The sequence below is a fragment of the Lutra lutra genome, chromosome 1 (assembly GCF_902655055.1).
Source record: "Lutra lutra chromosome 1, mLutLut1.2, whole genome shotgun sequence".
Classification (NCBI taxonomy): Eukaryota; Metazoa; Chordata; class Mammalia; order Carnivora; family Mustelidae; genus Lutra; species Lutra lutra.
The window spans coordinates 106195565-106214023 of record NC_062278.1 but is presented as its reverse complement, the minus strand read 5'-3'; the positions used below and the strand labels follow the sequence as shown (position 1 = coordinate 106214023).

The 18459-nt window shown below is 43.6% G+C and overlaps 1 pseudogene; it reads left to right on the top strand.

Annotated features, from left to right (window-relative positions):
- Positions 1-8102: 8102 nt before the first annotated feature.
- On the top strand, positions 8103-18215 carry LOC125100741 (glyceraldehyde-3-phosphate dehydrogenase-like; annotated as a pseudogene).
- The last annotated feature ends 244 nt before the right edge of the window (positions 18216-18459 follow it).

Sequence of the window (18459 nt, the reverse complement as noted above, 5' to 3'; positions counted from 1 at the left end):
GTAATTCACATTTTTATTGTAATTCAGCCCTTACTGATACAAATATGACAAAAACAAAAGGAGATGAAAAACTGGTAGATGAAAGTAGAACAAAATATAAATCAAAGTGGAACATCATTCCCAGCCACATTTTAACACCTTTGATTTAGAGAATTATAAAAGTTCAAGTTTCAGGCCCCCTTAACGATCATGCAAGCCAGTCGAACACCTGAAGCATGTTATTCATTTTAGATGCACACAAAGATTACAGTAACTTGGTTTCTGATTACCCAGGCCACTTTTTCAAAGCATTTTACTCTCTCTCTCTATATATATATATATATATATCCACACATAAAGATAAATTGATATAAATATCACCATACACGTGTCTTTACACTACCTTTTTTCTCTTACATTTTGTAACCCAGGTTAACTTCATATATTCTTCCATATATTTCACTCCCCCAGGCTAAAATCAGTTTTTATACACATACACACACACATGCACGCTTGCTTTTTTCTTTTCATCATTTGTTTTACAGAAATGGGTTTACCTCACATAATATCCAAAGCAGCCCTGGTCTACACAGCTTCAACCCAATCTTTATCCACCTCTTCATCTAACACTAACAGTTCTGTGTTTGACATACTACCAGGAAGATAAACCAATACCCTTTAGAATTATTTTCAGAAGCTAAGTCGAAACAAAGGGCTTCATCCGTCTTTAGTTAAGCTTGGTAATTTGCACATAGCACTTTGTCGGTAAACCTTGATTCTAAAACTTTTTCTAGTTTTTTTTTTTTTCAAAGATTTTATTTATTTATTTGACAGAGAGAGATATCACAAGTAGGCAGAGAGGCAGGCAGAGAGAGAGAGGAGGAAGCAGGCTCTCTGCTGAACAGAGAGCCCGATGCAGGCTTGATCCCAGGACCCTGGGATCATGACCTGAACGGAAGGCAGAGGCTTTAACCCACTGAGCCACCCAGGTGCCCCAACTTTTTCTAGTTTTTAGTTGTTTTTTTTTTTCTTTTGTTCTTAGTACCTGCTGCTCAAAGTACCACTCTGTCTACAAGGGCAAGTTTTCAGAGGTTTCTAAGTAAAAATTGCAGCTAAATATATGTATATTCTAGGGGAAGTGGGCACACACACACTGAAGGTCAAAAGAAAGAGTGGAGGGAGAGTGTCATCAGGCACTGGGAATGGATGCTGGAGTTGCCAAGAGAAATAGGCCAGAGATTCTACCTTCCACTAGCACACCAATGCCACTCATTTATGTCTCAGCCTCTCAGCCACTGAGGATCCTGGGGTCTTATTTGGCTTAGTGTCACAGGAAAAGCCCCGAAAAAGCAATGAGCCCTCAAGTCCCCCACTTCACATCTCCAGGCTTCTTCTTAGTGCCTTCTTCCCTTTCTCAGGTTCCCAGTGCCCGGAAGGTGTCATCCTCATTCCCCATTAAAAATGCTTCAAAGAAAACACTGGTGGGTGGAACTAGAGGGTATTATGTTAAGCAAAATAGGTCAATAAGAGAAAGACAGTTATGTGGAATTTAAGAAACAAAACAGAAGCATAGAGGAAGGGAAGGAAAAATGAAAGAAGACAAAATCAGAGAGGGAAACAAACGATAAGAGACTCTTAACCATAGGAAAAAAACTGAGGGTTGCAGGAGGGGAGGGGATGGGGGATGGGATAACTGGGTGATGGGCATTGAGAAGGGCACATGATATAACAAGCACTGGGTGTTATATGCAACTAATAAATCACTGAACTCTACCTCTGAAATGAATAAAATGCTATTTGTTAATTGAATTTAAATAAAAATTTTTTAAAAAAGAAAAAAACTAGAGGGATACATTCACACTAAGATCATATCATAAATAAATAATAAGAAAACTTCAACATACCTAGAGTACTGTTTGCATTTTTATTAAAACAAAAGCATTATTTAAAAAAGAAAAATCCAATAGGGTAGTTGTCAAAGATAACAGACACATAAGAAAGAAGGACTGCAGAGCCTTTCCAACCCTCCTGAATGCATACATAAGCCTCCATAAAAGATGGCCCTAAGAGCCCATTACAAAGAGTATAGCACCGGAGTTAAGAAAATCTGCGGGTGTGGTTCCAGCTCTGTTGTACTACAGACATAGAAACTGAACAAGTCATTCCACAGTCTAGTACCCAATTTCCTCATTTGTAAAGTGAAGGTCTTGAATTAGATCACTTTGAGGTCACTTCAGCTCCAACATGCCAGGGTTCTAGGATTACAATGGCCCTTCTGAGTGGACCACATTATCATCTGGACTTAAAAGAGATCACATGCTTGCCATGATATCATAAAGGATTTCTTGGCAAATCCAGAATGGAAAGACTCTTCTCTGCCCTAGTCATCTCCCTATCCCTTAATCCCCTCTTACTTTTAAGGTAGAGAGCATGGCTTAAAGAAAATTTCACCTTCTGTTCCATATCAATGTTTATCAATGACTTGATACCTCATAACACTGTTCCATTTTTTCTCAGTTTTCTATCTATAAAACTAAACTCTACACTGATGACAGGGTGATCCTTTTAAATGTGAAAATCCGACCATGCCAACTCCTGCTCAATCATCTATAACAGTCTCTCATCATCTCCCATAACAAACGCTGTTGGTTCCCAATTCAGCAGCCATTTATCCTGTTTTCCCTTCTTTCTATGAGAAGCCCAATATTGTTCCAATGTCCTCTACCTGGCCATGTACTTCAGAAGAAGTGGGTCTGTCCCCTCGAGGGGGTGAGTCCAAATTTGTCTGAGCCAGTCATGGTGGTTGCATTCCCCTTGCCAGTGAATGGTTTAGGGTTGGGCATGTGATGTGATTTTGGCCACTGAGGCATGAGAATAAGTCTGAGGGTGTGGGGGTGGGCATGGGGGAGGCTTCTTAAGGAAGGTTTTCCTTTCTGGTTAAAAAGACACACATCAAGTCAGAAAACAAACAAACCTCTCTACCTCATTGATTACCTTGTAATCAGAGGAAGAGCCAGTCTGAGGATAAACCATCATACCAAGAATGGTAGAGCAGAAAAGTGGAAAGAGCCTAGGTCCTTAATGACAGAGTTGAGCCACTGAATTCAGCCATCTTGGAACTTCCCTGCCTTTGAGCATATTATATATGCTAATAAGTTTTCTTTAGGATTTAAGCCAGTAGGGTTGGAGGTTTCTGTTACTGAAGAGGAACATCTGCTAATACATCTACAGTGGAAAACTAGTATATATTTTTTAGCATACAAGGCCCTTCATATTTTAATCAGCCAATTTCTGTCATTGTGCTTTAGCCACCCCTGCCTTTGCCTAGAATAGTCCCCTCCAAATTGTCCTCTCCAGGAAACACCACTACTCATCCTTTAAATTCCAACAAAAGTATACCATCCTTAACTTTGCCTAGCCTCAGGCAGACTCTGCCGTCCCAATTTCCAACAGCATTTTGTACATGCCTCCATTATGCTGCTACCATTTGCATGCCCGTCAACCACACTAGACTGTGAACTTCTTGCAGGCAGGGGCCTCAAGGGCCTGTTTCTCTTGTATTACCAGCTCCTGAGCATATTCTGATTCATGGGCTCACAATCAATATTAAATATTAAATATTTTTATTTAAATTCAATAGGTCAGAGTGAATGTAACACCTGACTTTATCATTTTAGGAAAACCATTCACCCTTAATTTAGAAAGTTTAAATTTAAAGTTAAAATTTCCTTTTTATCTCAATGTGGGTCTTGTCTATTGGGCTAGGACTCAAATCCACAGAGTCTGAGTAATTGAAATGTCTGAGACAGCATAACCACCAGTTCCTGGGACCTTCACAAACTTTGAGAGGTGGCTTTGGAGTTTGTTATGTTTGACAGTCTGACAATCAATCATGTTCTTTTTATTAAAAGAAGTGAACAATGGAGGGAAATATGCCCACTCCATTTGGAAAGTATACTAATCCTATCCTATAGCTCAGCTCCAAGATGAAGAACTGCTAATGTGTAATAGGGCCACCTCAGCCATACATCCATCTTGAACACATCAATGAAGGCTAATTTTTTAGAGTGACCAAAACTCTTATCAAATGAAATGTGGAACAAGGAGATTTCAGACCACAAATCCAGAATCTAAATCCATTCAGCTTAAGCTTTCCTATATGTTGGGAAACTGCTTTGCCAAGATCAGACACCATCTTTCATACCAACCTTCACTCTGCCATTTTCTGTCCCCTCCACACACACCACACACAGACAGACATCTGGAAATTCTGTTCAACTTCTTTCTGTAAATATATGCAGCTTGTATGGAGAGCTCTGCTGAGTCCACATCTGCCCAGATGTGAAACAAAAGACACACCCTGCTACGCACAAGATAAGCCACTGGGAACTGGAACCCATAATTTCAGCAATTCCCTATTCAGGCCCCAAGAGCTCTCTTGGAAATGTAGATCACGTTTAGTGTGACAGGGGGTGAACAGTTACACTAGGGGTGGGATGACTCATTTAAATAGCATAATTCAAATATCTTATTCACGTTGCAATATAATCGAACTCCTGAAGGGCTGCTATACTCATTGCAGGAAAGCGGGGGGCAACAAAGGAAAAAAATGCAAAGAAATTACCTCGTCTGGTGGGCAGGTTCCAAAGACCAAAGGGGGTCAGGGTGAGCAGGACACTGACCCGCCTTAACAATGAGCAACGCCCCCGCCCCCCTCCACTTAACCTACGCAGGGAAAATAGGGAAATTCGCCTCTACTGTTCCTGGAAGTGGGGGTCCCCACTGACCACTTACACTGTCTATCTGAAAAATACAAATGCTAGTCCAGAGTCATTCCGTCGTCAAAATGTGCCAAGTACCTACTATGTGCTAGCATCAGGGATGCAAAGAGAAGACAAAATTCCTCCCCCTGAAGCAGATCTCACAGTAGTAGGGAAGACAGACAAAACAGCGTGACCAGTGCTAGAACAGAGACATAGAAAAGACACTTGGAAGAAGACACTTGAATTCTATCTGAGAGTGCTGTTGCAGGCCTCCAAGGACACATGTCTAAAATGCCTTGAAAGATGAGTAGAATTCCCTAGAGGAGTAGGAAGGGTCTCCTGAGCCCATACAAGATACAGAAACAAGGTGATGTGCCAAATGATAGGGAGCTGAGACTAGTCTGGGGGTGAGTACTGGATACATGCGGGGTGGGAAGAGGCAAGGAGGGCCACTTTTACACCCAGGCCCAGCCTCCAGCTGCCTCTCCAGCCTTATTTCCTCCCACTGGTTTCTCCTGACTCACACTCTGGGCACAACCTTAAACACCACTCCCACGCCTTCCTGTGCTTTCCTCCCTGAGCACGCACCCTGCCCTCTGCCTTGAGTTTCCTTCACCCTATTCTTTCCTATGTTCCCCTTCTCTATCTGGACATTTCATCTCTGTGTGAAACCTCCCGACTTCCCTGGGCAAATCGAGGTGCTTGCCACTCTGCCTCCCCCATTTGACCACTTGCTAGAATGGACGGTTTCTATTTCAAAAAAGCATGAATACAGTCCCTGCCTTCAGAGAGCTCAGGAACCTAAAGCCCTGAAACACAGACCAAGACTCATAAGCCATGAATTCAACCCCCAATGCCCAGAGGATCACTGCAGGCTGAGCTGCCTCGTTATAACAAAGGGTGCAAGGACGGAAGGCCACATCCCTAAGCCACCTCCACTCTGTCCATGGCCCTCACTTAACCTTTCCAATTCCAGCATCTCTCATTGCATTGTCTCAACCCATGACCCCAATCTTGTTTTGTCCCTTTAATCCTCCATTTTGAAGATTGCTCTAGTCTTTTCCTGCCCACAACCAGTTGTCAAGAGACAATATGACTGTAAGTGAGAGAAAAAGCTTTGACTTCAGGCAGAGCTAGATGTTTATCCCAGCTGCAGCAACCCAATGACTTGCTCTGAATTTAAGGAGATGACAGCATTTAACTGCTCCAAGACACAGTAAGGTCTCAACAAGCCACAACCCTTGTGGCCGTTGATTAGCTTTGGGGTCCCCCATCATTGCACCATCTCCAAGTTTCATATCTATTATACTGAGTTCCACCAATTTTCTCCCTTCCTTTTCCTTCTCCACCCTGTCCTTTATCTTTCAGTAAGAGTGACAGATCTTATACTGCTGTACGACCTCCCAAGCTTCATAGAGGAGATGGCATTATGAGTCTAAAAGACCTTTGCATCTGGGGATCTGACAAGAGGAGGGTATACCAACAAGTATATAAAGACAGAGACAGGGAAGTATGTATCTAGAGTTCTTGTAGGGGACTGTAGGCTTTCTGTTTGGCTGGATGGTGGGGTCCATGCCAGAGATGTTTAGAGGTTAAGATAGACAGAGTCTGAGACAATCATCTGCAATTTGGGGGAAATCACAAGCATAGATTTGTGGGGATGGGGAAAAGTGGGAGCAGGATGTAGGTTGACTTATACAGGATGCACTGGGAAGGGAAGGGGCCCAAGACATAGGTCCCTCTACAAGGATGACCCTCTTGTCATACAAAAGTCAGAAATTCAGAAGCCCTGAGTTCCAAGATCTGCAGCCAATGAAGGACATGACCTGGGACTTTACTTGGCTCATCTGCAAAATGAAAAGCTGGACTTCATGTGGAGTTACCCAAGTTCAAATACAGCCTGGTCACTTATCAGAACAAGACTTTAGGTACAATACTGAATTTTTTGATGTCATCATTTCCCTCATCTGTAAAATGATGGCAAGAGCAAAATACTTCCCTTACAGTGCTGTTGCAAAGACATGGCACAGACAACCAGGCTTGGCACATGATAGGAATTTAAAAAGGAAAAGAAAGAGGAAAATGGTGACTGTTGAAAGTCCTTCCAGCTTAAAAAGATTCACAACGCTTCCTATTACAGCCTTTTCTTATTCAGAAAAAGATCTGGAACACAATCTGGGCTAGTCTGGGGTACAACATGAAAATTTCCTTTTCATCCATTTAAAAAAATATGATTTGAGAACATAATGATCCTTTCCAGATACACATTGTCTTCAGAATATGGAAATGTATCACTAGGAAGATAGAAAAGCAATGTAAAAGCACTGAAAACAATAAAACTCTTGTTAAGTGTTTGATTTCTAACTCGGACTTCGCCTGCATTTCGAAGAGGAAGGGCTATCAAACAGGTATGCAGGCACACCACTCATGTCTTCGTGTGACTCCTGGAGGCTCTGGAAAGCAAACAGATCACAAAACTATAACCAAGTGCTTCCCAAAGTCAACCAAACCTTAGATGTCCCCAAATTTGTCTGTGGCAGATCAGTTTCGACCCCTTCCAGAATCTGGTGATCAAAAACATATGACCTATTTCAAGATTCATTTCAGTGCTTAAAAGAAATCCCAGGAGTTTTCAGTCCTATTCCACCCTCCCACACACCTTGCACTTACCCACCATTAGGAAAATATTTGTCACAATGCAGTTTCTGGATGTCTGTCTTCCCCAGAGACTGAACATAATAAGGACATGTCTCCTTCATGTTTCTCTCCCCAGTGCCTCCTATATGACAGTCACCACACCTACTGCATATTCAACCCCTGTGATCCAAGGCAGCCTGACACAAAAGTGGGTCATAGTCTTGGAATTACACCCACTGTATCCCAAAGAACTGAAGAAAAAAATATACCTGGAATACATGGGCAAACGAGCATTCACATCCCATGCCATTCTTTCCACCCCAAATACCCTTTCCTTTCATTTTTGACACTTCTCAGGTCTCCTTCAGAAGGCATTTCCTTATTCATCCCTACTCAATTCTGACTATGTCTCACCACTATGCCTCTCTTAGTAATTAGTACTATGTGTGTTAGAGGAATTTTCACCTCTTTCACTCTGCAGGAGTGTGCTTCCCTGAGGAGGCTCTCTCTGGGCTCTGCCCTTTGGGTCTCCTTCGTCTACTCAGAAATCTCCCCCACTTCATAAGCCTCCCTTTTCCTGCCCTCCTTTCCCACAGAAGGAACATCTCTGAGGTGGATGGAGCAGGGCCCAGGTCAGAGATTCTCACCAGACTATTCATCACAATCACCTACAGAAGTTGGAAAATAATAGTGTGGGGCTCTCTGTTTATCCTCATTCAAAAGATGGCAGTATCTTCTTATGCAGTGCCAGCTGCATCCCCAAGACATGATGGTGAAGGTCAGAGTAAATGGATCTGGTCATATTGGGTATTTCTAGTCACCAGGGCTGCTTTTAACTCTGGCCAAGTGGGTATTATCACCACAAATGACCCCTCTCATTGACCTCAAATACATGATCTACATGTTCCAGTATGATTCCACCCATGACAAAGTCAATGGCACATTCAAGGCTGAGAATGGGACACTTGTCATCAAGAGAAAGCCCATTTCCTGGGCACCTGCGTGGCTCAGTCAGTTAAGTGTCTGCCTTCAGCTCAGCTCAGGTCATGATCCCAGGGTCCAGGGATCAAGTCCTGCATCAGGAAACCTGCTTCTCCTTCTCCCGCTTCCCCTGCTTGGGCTCTCTTTCTCAAATAAATAAATAAAATTTTTAAAAGGAAAGGAAAGGAAGCCCATCTCCCATCTTCTAAGAGAAAGTTCCTGCCAACGTCATGGGGTGATGCTGCAAGTACCTTGTGGAGTCCACTGGGGTCCTTCACCACCATGGAGAAGCCTGGGACTCATCTGAAGGGTAGAGTTAAGAGAGTCATCATTTCTGCCCATCCTGCTGATACCTCCATATTTGTGATAGGTGTGAACCATGAGAAATATGACAACTCTCTCAAGACTGTCAGCAATGCCCCCTATACAAGCAAATGTTTGGGCCCTCTGGCAGGAGTCATCCATGACAAGTTTGGCAGAGTGGAGGGACTAACGACCACAGTCCCTGTCATCACTGCCACCCTGAAGACTGTCAATGACCCCTCTGGGAAGCTGTGGTGTGGTGGCCGAGAGACTAGTAAGAACATCATCCCTGCTTCTACTGGTGCTGCCAAGGCTGTAGGCAAGATCATCCTTGTATTGAATGGGAAGCTCACTGGTATGGCCTTCAATGCCCCCATCCCCAACATGTGAGTCATGAATCTGACCTGCCATCTGGAGAAAACTACCAAATATGATGACATCAAGATGGTGGTGAATCAAGCATCCCCCTCCAGGGCATCCTGGGTGATGCTGAGGACCAGCTTGTCTCCTGTGACTTCAACAGTGACACCCACTCTTCCACCTTCAATGCTGGGGCTACGTTGCCCTCAATGACCACTTTGCCAAGCTCATTTCCTAGCACGACAATGAATTTAGACACAGCAAATGAGTGGTAGATTTTGTGGTCCACATGGCCTCCAAAGAGAGAGAGACCCCTGGACCACCAGCTTCATCAAAAGCAAGAAGAGAGAGGTCTAAGGCTCCTAGGGAGTCCTTGCCCCAACTCCTGTCTAACATACTGAGAATCTCCTGACCTCTACACAATTTTCATTCCAGACCCTCTGAAGAAGGGAAGGGGCTTGGGGAGACCTGCTTTGTCATGTACCATCAATGAAGAACACAGTACCCAGCCAAAAACAAAAAGGAAAAATAACAATTGGGTATGTGTAATCATTGCTTTCTGTTCTGGAAGAAAAGAGATCACAAGCCACTGTTGGAAGTGTTTGCCTTTGGAAGGAAGAAGGACTGAGGGCTGGATGAAAGGGGTACAGTCTTTCTTTACTGTACTGTGAATTTTTACTTTGGGTATGCATGTCATTTAATTTTCTTAAAACATAGAAAAAAACAGATGTTCAAAGTCTGATCCCAGATACGATTATTTAGAATATCTGGGAAGGGGCCTCAGCAGCTGTATTTTATTTAAAGCTTTGGGTGATTTTGATGCAAAGGCAGAGTTGGGGCCCATGAGGGAGGAAAAGGGTATATTCACATTGTACAGGTGTGAATGCACATGTGATTATATGTGGGAGGGTAGCGGTTGGGAGCAGGATTCTACAACTAAAAAAATAATAACAATAATAATAATCCTCCTCCTCTTCAATATTCCGTGCATAGAGGTTTCCTCAGCCTTCTCCCCAGAAGCCAGATCAGACAGTGGGCTCAGTCTCCACTGCCTAAGGAAAGGCCAGAATGAAGCTTATTCCCCATTGGAGGGTGAGTAGTGAGGGGCAATAAGTATGGACTCAGAAGCCAGGCAGCCCAGGTTCCAGTCCTGCCCTAACTGTGCCTTCCAGACACTTCTTTCTGCCTTCATGTCCTCAGTTACGGTTGACGTGTGTTGCTATGCCCAGAGTACTTAGAGCCAGGTCCAGTGCAGGAAAAGCACAGTGTATCCCTGGCTATCAGCACAAGGAAAGCAGGGGAGCCCCTCATCATGAAAGCTGAAGCAGGTCACCCCCTACTTCCTCTGTGTCCTGGCAGAGCCATACTGTTGTCCCTGCGCAATCACGCTATGATGCCATTATCTGTGCACATGCCTGTCTGCATGACTGGGGTGTTAGTGCCTGTGGGAGACATCACTTCCCGTGGGATTTGTGTCCTCCCTTTCACAGAGAGCAGTGGCCTTTGAAAAACTGTAAAGCATGCCAAAGAAGGAGTCACTTAGTTGCAAAGCCAGAGCATCTCTTTCTTGCAGGAAGCCATCTTTGACCTAGCCACATTTAACCATTGACTCCTCTTCCTCTGTAGACTCACCATCTGGTAGCCTGTCAACAGTCTTCCACCTGAGGCTGAAATTCCATCTCTTTCCCAAGGCCAGGGTTCCTGGGCGATGAGCCTTTTCTTCTCCGTGTTACACACGTCCAGATTTAACTGCGTTTCTTGGCACACAGCAGGAGTGCAATAAATGTCTGTTGAGTCAGATTGCGGTTCTCCTCTGACCCTCCCTGACATTCTCTCAGACTCCTACAGAAGGCAAACAAGATGTGAACCGGATGTTGAGTCTCCATATCAATGGAGGTGCGGTGGAGGTACAGGTAGGTTTACCTCTAAGAGAAGCATTTTTTTTAATAAACAGTCTGCAAACACTTGAAAAAGAGGAACAAGGTGTGTCCTGGTTCTAAAATCCGAGATAATTTTACTTCATCGGCAGCAGGGCCCTTTGTTCTTTATTAAAACTGCTTAGGAATAACCTTGCCACACTACTGCTACTATTAATAATGTGTAGACCTTATCACATTACAAATTGTATTATGAAAATTGAGTGCCAACATCAGGGAAAACTGATAGGACAGAACTACCTCATTCTCTGATAAGGGAGCAGACTTCCTCGGACTTCCGCTGGCTCCCTTCTGCGCCTGCGAACAAACTGCAGCCTCCTCAGCCCCCACCCTCTCCGCCCTCGAGTACCAATCAAAGGGATTGGTGAGGCCCTTCTGCCAAGTGCCGCCAACCCTCCTAAAGAACTGGCGAGGAGCTGCTGCACCGTGGCCAGCAGTTTGCATTCAGAACAACCAGCCGGCCTTTCAAAAAGACAGGGACCCAGGCCAATCCACACAGTTCTCAGTTTTTATAAGGACATCTTCCCATACTTTCCACCTCAGGCTTCCAAACCACACTTGTCAATAGGGCATGGTCCTCACATTCCATGTCTTAGCCTCCTCTTGTGTGAATCAGGAATTCTTCTAAACAAAGAAGGGGTAGGAGACGGGGGCAGTGGGGAGCCTCTCACTAGATCTGCCCCTCTTTCCACTCAGGGCTGCCCAGGTGCTCCCCAGGAGGATCTTAAGTCCCTCTTCTGATAGTAGTGCTCTGTGAGGAAGCTACATGCAGCACTGTCAGGGAGAAGAAGAAGGTTTCCATCTGCATACAGTTCATTAAAACCGCTTTGGTGGGGCACGTCCTCCATTAGGAGCTAGAGCATCCTCTTCCTGCCAGCAGCAGGAGGACCCTGAGAGGAATACCTCTGCAGGCTTTCTTCTGCCTAGGAAAACCAGTGAGATCCGAACCTAAAGAGTGTCTGGTTTAACTTCCTCAAATCACTCTTTATTCTTCCTGGGAAAGGCCTGCCCAGCGACCCAGACTGATTCTCTGGATTTCAAATGCAAATTGCACACACACGCACGCACACACAGGCACACACACGCTGTGAGAGTTTTTATGGGGTAAATGGTGGCGTCATAAACGTCCAAGTTCAGCACCACTTTTTAACTTTCCATCACCAGGCCTTATCTTTCCAGAAAAGAGATGAAAAGGTCTGAGGGAGGGAGGTGATCATAGAGATGGGAATGGCTTTTATTAAAAGAGTGTTTTCCCAGACCTTAACTAAACCTCATCCACTTTCGTCAGTCAGGGCCGACAGTTGAGAGCAATATTAGAGGAGGTAATTGCATGTATCAGTCAACAGCTTTTGTCCCGCGGCCGCTGAGAATTACAGTAAAACGGGCACAGGAAAACAGCATACTGGATTAAAGGCAAAAAAGATCTTTCTCCAGTTTCTCTCTACTCACCAGCTGTTATGTTCGGCTACGGAGACAGAAGCAGCAATAATATCTGGGGGAAATCTAGCCTACCACAGTCTGGGTTTTTTTTTTTTCCTCCTTCTGTTTTTCCTCCACCTTAAAATTGATTAAGCTTCAACTTTAAAGAGAAACTTTTTCAAAAAGCTTTCTATCTCACCATAGCAACTAAGCTATTGACCGTATATGAATTTTTCTCCCATTCAAGTATATGAACACATTCAAACCGAATCTTCTACCCTTGCTCAGACTGACTGTAAAACAGCCACCCCAGAGCTGTTGATGTCACTTGGGAACACCTCCCCCATGGTTGCTTATTCAGTTAAACAGTTGACAAGACATAGATACATTTTATGTACATTTGATTGTAAGTCACACCAAGTCAAATCACGCCATGCTGAAGAGTTAGCAGAGGAGTCTGAAATTCCCCGCCCCCCCCCCCCCCCCCCCGCCTAAGTTGAAGTTGGAAGAAAAGAGAGAGGAGAAAGAAATGCCTATCCTTGTGCACTGAGCACAAATCTGCACAAGAGAAGTGTGATCGTCACCAGGTCCCTGGTGCTCCGGACACCACACACTGGCCCCCTTACCCCCATGCTAAAGAAACTCCCTTTCTCTCAAACATGAGAAAATAAACAAGCCTGTCCAAAAGCTGTCAGAGACTTTGGACACAAAAGAGGAACATTCTTAGGGCCCAGTCAAGGGTACCCGAGAGGGAGAAGTGGCTAAGCTGGGAAGGACTCCAGCTCCAACTCCAGCAGGATAGCAGGGACCAGAGAATTGTGACCCTGGGTCATTTCTGAGCGCCTCAGTGAAACCAGGCGCAGAGCTGAGTCAGCTTCACTATGACTCTGACAGAGGCCAGTTGAGATATGGATGCATAGCCAGTTGGGTGGCCAGCTCCACCATGACTCTGACAGAGGCCAGTTGGGACATAGATGCAGTGGATCACAATGAAGCTGTTGTTATTAATGAATTTGATTCTTAAATACTTGAAATCCTATAGCCAAGATCAACTTCATGATGCAACAGTTAACAGGTTTTGTTTTGTTTTGTTTCGTTTTGCTTTTTACAGATCAAAAGCTGAGGTTTAGAAAGGTGAGGCAACTCACAAGACATAGTCAATGAGTAATACAGGCAGGATTCAAACTCAGCTCTGTCTTTCCTAAAGCCTTGCTCATGCCACTACAACTTCACCCTGGGGCGGTGCGTGTCTAGTAGTACTTGAGTGTGGACACCCAGGATGTAGGGAGCTACAGGATCTACAGGATAAAACTTAGCATCTTCCTGGGACATCAAATGTATTTGAATAACGGTGAGTATCAAATAGAACAGGAGGAATAGGGTGGTGTGGGATTAAGTAATTGCATTAATCAGTATTTTATAGCACACTTTTCCACATTAAATTCAATGGCTGTATTAGAGAGCAGGATGCAATATTCCTATTTTTAAAAAAGATTGAATAGATAATGAATTAATATGATTCAAACACCACAAATAGTACAAAGTGGAAAGTTTCTCTCTCACTTATCTCCAAGCCCCAATTCCCAATTCCCAATTCCCTTCTCAATAGGCAAATTATTACCTATTTTATGCATATGCATATGTGCATATGATAAGGTAAGTACATATATAGTCTTTTTTTCTTCTTTAAGCAAATAGCAGCCCACTAGACATGCTTTTCTGCACATTGCTCTTTTTCATTAAACAAGAAATCTTGAAGTTCATATCTGTAAACAAAGTATTCCCTCATTCTTGTTGACAGCTTTTAGTACTTCATTAAATTGACACATCGTTATTTATTTAACCAGTCCTATTAGTGGACTTTCAGAATGTCCTGAAAACTTTGCCACTACAAACAATGCCTCAATTAATAATCTTTTACATGGATCACTTCACACATTTGAGAATATGTATGTGGGATGCATTGCCACAAGTAGGACTACTAGGTCAAAGGCATTTGCATTTACATTTTGACAGATATTAACAAATTTCTCTCTATGGAGGTTGTGCCAATTGGCAGAGAGCCATTTCTTAGTATTATCAAACTCTTTTAAGTTTGCCAATCTGACAGGTGAAAAATGAAATTTCACTGTCATCGTAATTTGCATTTTTCTTCTCCTGGGTTGAGCTGAATAGCTTTTCAGGTCCTTAAGAGCCATTTTTCTTTCATTTCCTGCAAACTGTCCATACCCTTTCCCACTTTTTATGGGGTTTTGGGCTTTTTTAAATTGGCTTGCAGAGTTCTTTAGAAGGTACAGAAACTAGCCCTTTGTCTGAAACTTGAGTTGTACAATTTCTCCAAGCCCACCAGTCCACCTCCTCTTGTCAGTTTCCACTGAGAAACCCAGCCCCACCATGGCAGCATGGCATGAGCATCCTGAATGGCCCCATGTGGACCCATGCTGACCTGGACTCTCCTGAAACCTACTTGCTGCCTGGCCAAGCTTCCTTCCACATCCTGGGTTCTTTCCCCGGGGCCTGCTCATGTCCAACGGACATCCAAGTCACCCTGATCTAGCTATTCCATCTCCAGGCTCCCCTGAAGAGGTGAGGAGATAAGAAAGAGGCAAGAACTGGTACATAGTCTCAACACCAAATCCCCACCCCGTATTTATACACATCACTGTTTCTCCTCCACTAAGCATTTCCCATAGAACAGCTCGATGATAATAATCACTATCACGTGTTGAACATTTACTGTGTGCCAAGCACTGATCAAAGCACCTTACATATAATAATTCATTTCATCTTCAAAACATCTCGGGAAGGTATTATTATCAACAACCCATTCTACATAGATGACAACACAAGTGACAGAAATATTCACTAATTTGCCAAGGGTCTTAATGCCAATGTGAAGCCAGGACTGAAAGTCAGGCACTCTGGACTATATATCCACCCAACTCAACCCAGCAGGCATTCTGGACACTACTCAGGTTATATATATCACATGTATGCACACACACACACACACACACACACACACACACATTGTAATGCAGAGAAATTTCACTAATATTTTATGAGATTAAGGAATACTTTATCCTAATACCAACATGATATGAGATCTTGTGGGGCTTATATAAGCCATGATATTGCAAGTTAAAGATGTTTGAGGCCTTAGCTTGCCTAGTTTTTACTGAAAGCCAAGTAAGTGGTAAGTAAGTCTGAGGAACTATCCATCAACTTTCAAAGAATCAAGGGAATAATATCTAGGAAAACATGGCTCAAGAATTGTGACCTAGGCTGATCCCAAGGGCCTACTTGGAAGTGATGCTCTCTTACTGAAACTGCTACAACTCTCCTCTCCAAGGCAGAAATGCATCCCAACCCTCAGCACATTCCTGTGACAAACCTTACTACAAATAAGTGACTTAGGGATGCCTATTTGTACCTTATATCTCCAAGGCCAAGGTCTATTAAAAAACCAACCAAACAAACAAAAACCTCCCCCAATCCAAACTACATCTCAAAGCCAAATATTCTGGGATGGACAGGAGGACCCCCAGAGTAACTCATTCAGCTAGGTTTCTGCCATGCCAGATGAGGCCAGCTCATGTCTGCCCTCCACACCTTCTCATTCCCTAGATGACCACAAAGGGGAAAAAACAAACAAACAAACAAACAAAAATCAGTCCATGTCTTTATCCGTATTGTATCAGTGCAGCTCAAAAAGATGGTTTCTACACTGTGCCATCTACCTTGGACAGCTGTGGCGGAAGGAGTTTGAAAGCCAGTCTGTCCCCGACTGAGTGATTCCATGCAGGAATAGGTAAAATACGACTCTCTTGCACTAATTCTGTAAGGGATTCCAGCCAGTGTCTGATACTAACTATACAGGTAGATTTTGAATACTCGGGGTCTAATAAACCAGATGGTGAGCTAATTCAATTTTTAGTTCCTCTACCAATATTCCCTTTTGATCAACTGACCATTAATTCAACCCTTGGACTGAAGGAGAATCCATTCGTTTATCACCCCTAAAAACACGTTCTGAGTCCTTATTGTGCTATAGGCGCCAGAAATAAAAAGACAAACAAACAAAAAAGTTCCTACTTGTAAGGAGCTTATAGTCTATTAAGATACAGGGACTGAAAAAGAAAAAAAACTTTTAAGGGCTATTGCAATGCTAGGGAGCTTCTGCTTGGATGGAAGTTAAGAGTCCACAGGATGACCCTTAAGAACTGAAACCAGGCTAGACGGCAAAAGAGATGCAGGGGAAGTGATGACCGAATGAAGGCACTAGCAGGTCTAGAGGTAGTGGGGGAAGTCATCCGAGTAGAGGTGCCTCATGAGCAGAGGCCCAGAGATGAGAAAGCCGTCCCCCACTTGAGAGGCTACAGCAGTTGAGCATGGCTGCAGTCTGAGGTTGAGAGAGGAAGCCCCCAAACAGGAGCAGGGCCAGACTGTGAAAGCCCCACGCTGTTCCACATGTGTCCCACTGAAGGTGGTCAAAGCCATGGAAATACATGCAGCCTGAGCGTGGGATCACCACAGCAAAACTGCTCACGGGACTAATAATTCATAATAGAGTCCAAACGACTGTTGAAGCTTAATTGGTTAGTGTTTCGATAAGAGACAAAATCTTCAGCCAAAGAATGACTCCAAATGTAGAATTTGGAAAAATCAAATAAAATTGGTGGGATAAGTGTCTGGGTGGGAGAAACCCCATTGGCATTTCCCAAATCACACTAAACAATATCTACGACTTCTTTCATTAGCACAAAATTTCATACACACACACAAACAGTATCACGTATACATCAGATTATTCATTACAGTATTATTTATAATATCACAAGATTGAAAACCTAAATATTTATTAATTTGGGACTGTTTAAACAAATTATGGCATATATATAAAATGGAATACCATGAAGCTATAAAAAAGCCCAAGGAAACTTATTATATACTATGTAAAAAGAGCTTTGAAATACAGTATTGAGTGGAAAATGCAGAACAATGCGTATACCGCACTACCATTTTTCCATAAAAGATATAGGGAGAAGGAGGAGGGAAAAGACCTGTATCTGTTAGTGCATGCATAAAACAACTCTGGAAGGAGACACGAGAAGACAATGGCATTTGGTTGCCAGTGGGAAGGGGGAAGGGGGTGGCTGGGGAAAGCAGGCTTCACTATATTCTCTTTTGTTCCTTTTGAATGATGTAAATGTATTATCTATTAACAACTGTCCCTGTCCTTGAATACTCACAGACCAAACCAATAAACACATGGACAAAGGGGAAGAGCTCATTTAAAGTATCTAATAGTATAACACGAAGGTAAGAGAGGACTTGAAAAAATATCTGGTCCTGAGCTAGAGAAAATACAACTGGAAAAGATCATATTCCTCCCATTTCAGTCACTGTTTCTGTTGAACATTTCTCGACCATTCTCAGCCCCATGTCCTGCAGGCAGTTAGTTCATGACTGAATGCCCAGGGGGCTCCTTCCCGAGTCCCCTCACTTTACAGATGTGGAAATGGAAGTACAGCAAAATGAAGGGGCTTGCTTCAAGCCATGTGGGTGGTTAGCAGTGTCCTGAGTGAACCTGCCATGGTGTCCCGTCTGGCAGACAGACGCCGACACTACCTCAAAACCAGTGACTTTGGCGGCGCTCAGGACCCACCAAGACACAATCTGGTCTGTGGAGATTCCACCTGCCAGTCCTCTTTGGAGACACCGAGTAACCTCTGTGCCCACCAGCCAGTTAGATGCCACCTCCGCTTCTCCTCAGCAGTGGCAAGTGAGCAAACCCATCCAAGGAAGACAGAAGTCATCCTCTCCTGCTCATTAGTACCCGAGCTCACTTGGTCCCAGCCACTTTGTGAGACCGGCACCCAAATCCTGGAACTTCTGGGTTGGTTTTTGCGAAGAACAGAATGGGATCCTCTGTTCAGTTAACAAACGGAAATCTCAACAACAAGTTACTAATCCTGCCTTAAATGAAACAAAATAACAGCCTATCAACCTATCATCCTCAAGCTTCAGCCTCTAATGTCTGGATAGGATAGAGCGATCTGTTGTCATTTGTAAATCTG